Genomic DNA, 5,812 nt, shown 5'->3' on the forward strand with positions numbered 1-5,812 from the left:
CCTGCTGAAAAGCAAGACTGCCAACCCTGGAAAGCGGGAAAGTCAATCAGATCTAAAATGCTGCCCTAAATTTGTTTTTAAGAAACCTAATACTAATACTTGATTCTTCATAGCAAAAGAGGGCATAACGATTTACCCCTTAGACAATAGAATACAGAGTATAATCCCGGCTCTGTACAAGTTATTAAAACTCCTAGTGTGTTCCATTTATTCACAGGTATTAACAACAACAAAGTCCATGATCAAATAAGTTTCACAAAAGCTGATGTAAAAAGTTAAACAGGTGTTCTAATGGCCCTACTTTTCAGTCTTTTGTAAGCTAATACGCATTATAAAATACCAGAGGAGAGGTATCCAATGCAGTATCTCCTAACGTTACTTGTCAATAAAATGTTTAAGACATTTTATAAAATCATATACTGTATTAAGTTGTTTATAATATAAACATATAAAATGTTTATGAAAGAGCATCTCACCAGTGTCCAAGGACTTCACCCAGGAAAGAGAGTTGGATGCTTGGAATTACTCAGCCCCTTGCCATCCAGCCCTAGACACCACTGCTTTTTGAAACTGTTTTTTCTTACCAGCGGCCTTTCGATTATCCAACCAGTCGTCTCTCCCCAGTGCTCATCTTTGTGAACTTCCATGACACCACTGATCACTCTGCACAAAAATGGCTTTGAGAAGCAGGAGGATGACATAGTTAGGAGCTGGGAATCTGGCTGTTTGCTCATGGAGCCCCCGCGCCACCATTTAAGAAGTCCAACTAGCCTCTTAAGAGAGGCCTGGCTGGCCCCCATCTGCTCCAGCCTCCCCAGCTGATGTGCCAGATGGTCTAGCCCCTGACGAGCTCCCAGGTGAGCACAGCTGCCTGAGTGACCCCAGCCAATGCCACACAGAGCAGAAGAACCTCCCAGATGAGCCCAGCCACCCCATAGAATCAAATGTGTCTTTTGAAAGATGAGAGGCCTTTTTCTCTGCCCAAATTCATTGAAAAGAAAAATAAAATGTTGTACTCCCTGGGGCGGGGGTGGAGGGCAAACTTCAGTTTTTCAGGACTCAAGCTACTGGCTCTATTCACAGAGAGGAGAAAGAGCAGACGGTATAGAGAAGGCCAGTAGCAAAGGGAAAACATAGACATGCAAAATACTCGGGTTACCACGAGAAATGGAGCCACAGCACCACATGGGCACACAGAACACAGTGCAGAGCACACTAGCGTGAAGTGAACTCTTCTAAAGAAACCAAAAATAAAGACACCATCTCGAAGACTGCCCAACGAAGAACTACCTAAGCAAAAACTAAGAACTTGGTAATAAATGCCTGATGTAAAATGGGATATCTCAGCATGGACTATTCAATACAAAACTATGTCCAACCCACATTAGGAAGTTCTGTGCTAGACAAGTAGCAGTGCTGGTCCTGGTTAAAAGCCCACTATTCTTTAAAGAAGAGGAACAAAACACTGAACATCGACAACCTAGTGTATATCCCTTGGAGTTTCCTTCATCTCATCTTCTTAAAGTCCTGTATTAAAAATAAAAATCTCTAGCTCTTATAAAAACTTTTACTGGTAGAAAACATATTTTGATTTAAAGATCTGATATTCAAAATTACTTGAACAAGTAAGTTAACTAAAAAGACAATAAGCATTTTTTAAGAGTTCAGTCTCAATAGAATTCAAAGAAAGGCAATTAATGAATGTCATTTCTCACCTACTGAAATGGCAAAGATGTTTTTGTTTTGTTTTGTTTTGTTTTACAGTACGCGGGCCTCTCACTGTTGTGGCCTCTCCCATTGCGGAGCAACAGGCTCCGGAAGCGCAGGCTCAGCGGCCATGGCTCACGGGCCCAGCCGCTCCGCGGCATGTGGGATCTTCCCGGACCGGGGCACGAACCCGTGTCCCCTGCATCGGCAGGCGGACTTTCAACCACTGCGCCACCAGGGAAGCCCCAAAGATGTTTTTAAAAGTAAAGGATAAGGGCTTCCTTGGTGGTGCAGTGGTTAAGAATCCACCTGCCAATGCAGGTGACAGGTCCAAGCCCTGGTCCAGGAAGATCCCACATGCCACAGAGCAACCAAGCCCATGTGCCACAACTACTGAGCCTGCACTGTAGAGCCCATGAGCCACAACTACTGAGCCTGCGTGCCACAACTACTGAGCCCGCGTGCCACAACTACTGAAGCCCACGCGCCTAGAGCCTGCCTGTGGTCTGCAACAAGAAGCCACTGCAATGATAAGCCCACGCTGCGCAACGAAGATTAGCCCCCGCTCACCACAACCAGAAAAAGCCTGCGCGCAGCAACAAACACACAACACAGCCAAAAATAAATTTTAAAAAAAGTAAAGGATAAAATTTAGCCAAGTTCAAGGAAATTGCTAATGAGTTAAGTGCATGTGTACAACTGCTCTGGAGGGATAGTGAACTATTCAAAGCCTTGAATGTGTGCATACGATTTTGACCTACAGATCACTTATCAACAATTTTCCAAAGGAAATAGTTTAAGGATTAAATGTTTTAGTTTTAGGATATTTACTGCAACACTTCTTACAACAGTGAGAAAAGTTCTTGCAAACGCTTCCGTGTACAGCAATAAGTGGTTAAATGCATAAGGTACAATCTATACACCAGCATGCAGTAGGTCTCTTAACTGAACTCCACTTAACACGTTCACACAACTCCCCAGGGCCATCCCTTCCTGTGAGGCAGCTCAGGGACCTCACCGGGTTACAGGCAGATCTGCAAAATGCTGTACTAAAGGGCCAGGTGAAGCTCAGGATGGTAGTAAGTACAGCAAGGGGGGTAGCAAGCTTATGGTGCAGCACACACTGAGTGCCATGAGTCCAACTGCACGCCTCCAGAGTAGTTTGTCCCCATGACTATTTATGCCAGAAGTGATCATTCATATTAACTTTGGTTTCAATAAACATTAAATTAATACAAATTTTTTTAAAAGCACTCCAGGCAATTCTGAGGCAGAGCCAAGTTTGTGACCACTTTGTGTTTAGAACCCACACTCAAGACTGTTTCTTTCCTGGGAGGACCTTTTCAGAGATGAATTCTTTCCCTCTGTGCAGCCTGGTTTCTCTCTCTTCTGAACTTGATCAACTTCCCATCCCATCAAAGGAGAAACTGGGTCTTGGCTGCAGACTCGTGGGAATATGTCCCTTTGGGTTCCTAGGTGGCACTGTGACATCGGGTACGGCCTCCCTTGCTATCAATACATTCCCAGCTTTACTGTTTACTTCGGAACCAGGTAGTGTGAATCCCAGCACCACCATCTACTAGCTGGGGGAGTCTGAGCAAATTATTAACCTCTCTATGCTTCAGATTCCTGAGTGGCCAAACCCTACGAGCGGGTTACAGAACCTACCTCATAGTGTTGGTGGAAGAAGTAAACACGTCAAGTGCTTAAGAGAGTGCCTATCTACCATGTGGCAAGTGCTCTGTGAGCATAAGCATCTGTAATTATTATTACTGTTCACGTTTTTTAATCAGATATATGCTGCCCAGCCCCTAGCAGGATGTGCTGAAGAGCTGTCAGGTGAATGCAGGAATGAACATTTGGTCCTGTGTTTCCTGTGTTCACCATCTGTGAACACCTCCTCTTGGCATGGTTCCTTTATTTTTTTTGATACATCTTTATTGGAGTATAATTGCTTCACAGTGCTGTGTTATTCTGTTGTACAGCAAAGTGAAACAGCCATATGCATACATATATCCCCATATCCCCTCCCTCTTGAGCCTCCCTCCCACCCTCCCTGTCCCACCTCGGTGGTCACAAAGCACCAAGCTGGTCTCCCTGTACTATGCAGCTGCTTCCCACTAGCTATCTATTTAGTGTATATGGGTCAATGCTACTCTCACTACACCCCAGCTTCCCCTTTCCCCCACCCTCCAGTGTCCTCAAGTCCATTCTCTATAAAGCATCTTTATTCCTGTCCTGCCACTAGGTTCATCAGTACCATTTTTGTTTTCAGATTCCATATATATGTGTTAGCAGACGGTATTTGTCTTTCTCTTTCTGACTTACTTCACTCTGTATGACAGACTCTAGGTCAATCCACCTCATTACAAATAGCTCAATTTCATTTCTTTTTATGGCTGAGTAATTAATATTCCATTGTACATATGTGCCACATCTTCTTTATCCATTCATCCGATGATGGACACTTAGGTTGCTTCCATCTCCTGCCTATTGTAAATAGTGCTGCAGTGAACATTGTGGTACATGGCTCTTTTTGAATTATGGTTTCCTCCGGGTATATGCCCAGTAGTGGGATTGCTGGGTCACATGGTAGTTCTGTTTGTAGTTTTTTAAGGAACCTCCATACTCTTCTCCACAGTGACTGTATCAATTCACATTCCCACCAGCAGTGCGGGAGGGCCCCCTTTTCACCACACTCTCTCCAGCATTTACTGTTACTAGATTTTTTGAGAATGGGCATTCCGACCGGTGTGAGGTGATACCTCATTGTAGTTTTGATTTACATTTCTCTAATAATTAGTGATGTGGAGCATCTTTTCATGTGCCGCTTGGCCATCTGTATGTCTTCTTTGGAGAAATATCTATTTAGGTCTTCTACCCATTTTTGGTTTGGTTGTTTTTTTCACATTAAGCTTCATGAGCTTCTTGTATATTTTGGAGATTAATCCTTTGTCAGTTGCTTCATTTGCAAATATTTTCTCCCATTCTGAGGGTTGTCTTTGTCTTGTCTATGGTTTCCTTTGCTGTGCAAAAGCTTTTAAGTTTCATTAGATCCCATTTGTTTATTTTTGGTTTTATTTTCATTACTCTAGCAGGTGGGTCAAAAAAGAACTTGCTGTTGTTTATGTCAGTGTTTTTCCTATGTTTTCCTCTAAGAGTTTTATAGTGTCTGGTCTTACATTTAGGTCTTAATTCATTTGGAATTTTTGTGTATGGTGGTGTTAGGGAGTGTTCTAATTTCATTCTTTTACATGTAGCTGTCCAGTTTTCCCAGCACCACTCATTGAAGAGGCTGTCTTTTCTCCATTGTATGTTCTTGCCTTTGTCATAAATTAGGTGACCATATGTGCGTGCGTTTATCTCTGGGCTTTCTATCCTGTTCCACTGATCTACATTTCTGTTTTTGTGCCAGTACCATACCATCTTGATCACTGTAGCTTTGTAGTATAGTTTGAAGTCAGGGAGCCTGATTCCTCCAGCTCCATTTTTCTTTCTCAAGATTGCTTTGGCTATTTGGGGTCTTTTGTGTTTCCTTGGTATGGTTTCAGATCTAAAGCTTCCCACAAATCCTTACAAATGCTGTGTCTTTTGTTGAATCCCTTTACTACAACTTTTCATCTACCCTCAACTAACAACAAAAGCTGGGAAATAGAAGTAGGCAAAAATACAAAGGAATCACATAGGGTTCATGGCATTTAAATAATACAGGGGAATTGCAGTAAAGGTCAGGTTTAAAGAATGCCCTCCAAAATCCCTGGCAGGAAACCATATAGATTGATGGTTGCAATATGTGTAAGAAAAGAATGTGTCCAGTCACATAAAAAGGCATTCAGTCTGGGCTTCCCTGGTGGCGCAGTGGTTGAGTCCGCCTGCTGATGCAGGGGACACGGGTTCGTGTCCCGGTCCGGGAAGATCCCACATGCCATGGAGCGGCTGGGCCAGTGAGCCATGGCCGCTGAGCCTGCGCGTCTGGAGCCTGTGCTCCGCAACGGGAGAGGCCACAGCAGTGAGAGGCCCGCGTACCGCAAAAACAAAAAAACAAAAAAACAAAAAAAAAAAGGCATTTAGCCCTCATTTTCTGAGTAGACAGGAGGAAACGTGG

This window comes from Lipotes vexillifer, unplaced genomic scaffold (assembly GCF_000442215.2).
Source record: "Lipotes vexillifer unplaced genomic scaffold, Lipotes_vexillifer_v1.1 scaffold587, whole genome shotgun sequence".
NCBI classification, from domain to species: Eukaryota; Metazoa; Chordata; class Mammalia; order Artiodactyla; family Lipotidae; genus Lipotes; species Lipotes vexillifer.